The sequence below is a fragment of the Coenobita brevimanus genome, chromosome 6 (genome assembly GCF_032717465.1).
Source record: "Coenobita brevimanus isolate Jiangsu-jjx chromosome 6, ASM3271746v2, whole genome shotgun sequence".
Lineage (NCBI taxonomy): Eukaryota > Metazoa > Arthropoda > Malacostraca > Decapoda > Coenobitidae > Coenobita > Coenobita brevimanus.
This window is the reverse complement of record NC_136959.1, coordinates 22,492,889-22,494,450: the sequence shown is the minus strand read 5'-3', so window position 1 is coordinate 22,494,450 and position 1,562 is coordinate 22,492,889. Positions and strand designations below refer to the sequence as shown.

General features: G+C 42.0%; 1 non-coding gene across 1 annotated transcript; it reads right to left on the bottom strand.

The window, feature by feature from the left end:
- Positions 1-627: 627 nt before the first annotated feature.
- On the bottom strand, positions 628-745 carry LOC145402681 (5S ribosomal RNA). The gene has a single exon (XR_013897841.1). It is a non-coding gene; the product is annotated as a 5S ribosomal RNA (ribosomal RNA).
- Positions 746-1,562: the final 817 nt, after the last annotated feature.

The following is a 1,562-nucleotide window of genomic DNA, read 5'->3' as shown; positions in this document are numbered from 1 at the left end:
TGATAGGTGGGTGGTTTTGTGGTGAAGCTATGGTGGTTTTGTGGTTGTATAGTGAACGTCTGGTATATTATGGTCTTTTGGTGAGGGTCTGATGTGTGGTTGTGTGGTGAGGGTGTGGTAGGTGTGTGGCAGATGGTGAAGGTACGGCAGATGTGTAATTGTGTGGTGACTGTGGTATAGGTGTTCTCGTGAAGCGCCTTTGTGGTGTGTGTGTGTGTGTGTGTGTGTGTGTGTGTGTGTGTGTGTGTGTGTGTGTGTGTGTGTGTGTGTGTGTGTGTGTGAGATGCAGCCTTCACATTACCACCGATCTCTTCCCCCACATTAAGATGGTAATTAATCACTTGACAATACTTTTTAGCATCTGATTATCATTCTCCTTCATCCCTACAATACTAACTCACAATTCTTTCAATTTGCTTTAGTACAAAACTTTATTATGATTTCAGTTCCAGTAATTTCTCCTTCATCGCCTTCGGAATACTGCATACACGAATGCACACACACACACACACACACACACACACACACACACACACACACACACATATAGACAGACAGAAAATCATCATCATCATCACCATCATCATCATCCGGACCTAACCCTAGGACAAGGTGGGGAAAACATTAGGCCAACAGCATCTGGTGTTCCCAGGCGGTCACCCATCCAAGTACTAACCAGACCCAACGTTGTTTACTTCGCTGATCGGACGAGAAGCGGTGCACTCAACGTGGTATTGCCGTTGAAAAGATGTAGAAGTAGATAAGAGACATAATAGGTAGGTAGGTAGGTAGGTAGAGAGAGAGAGAGAGAGAGAGAGAGAGAGAGAGAATTGGTGGAAATAAACTCTTCTCCATGTTCCTCCCAGCAATTTTTACTCGACTCCACATACTCGAATGCATTCCTTCATTCCATGCTACTCTCTCGTCTACCATTTCATCCGTGTTTACCTGTTTCACCATTATTTTTTCACTACAATAATGTTGTTTTTGCGTCATATCTTTACTCAGTTACAATATCAATCCTTACGGTAACACGGTAGCACACGAGAAGCACTTGGCACCCATCAATCTTCAACTTAAAGTATGAATTGAGTCTGGGCAAAGTGGTGTTAAGTAATGCACCACAATCCACAAAGACAAGCAGTAAAACTTGTCGATAATACACCTCCTGTCTCAACTCCCTGCCACATCCCATACCAGTGCACTTTTAGCCACGACAATTACAAGCCATTAAATTACTCTACTATATACTGTACACAAAATAGTACCAGCAAGACTTTGATCATCAGGCTAATATTTCCGGATCATTTACAACAGCTTATTAATGCCAGTCCATTGCGAGAGTTAGTACTAATGTATTAGTTAAACACAATATTCAGATTCATTATTCAAAATCTGATCTTTATATTACCTATGCGAGAGTTAACTGAGTTTTAATTTTTTTCCTGTTTCAGCCAGTGACAGCAGCAACACATTTCTCTCCATGACGGCTTGCCAACAGTTTGTCCTGCGTTTGTTTCATATTTTCTGGCCTGTTTGAGCACTGGCGATGACAAAGACAG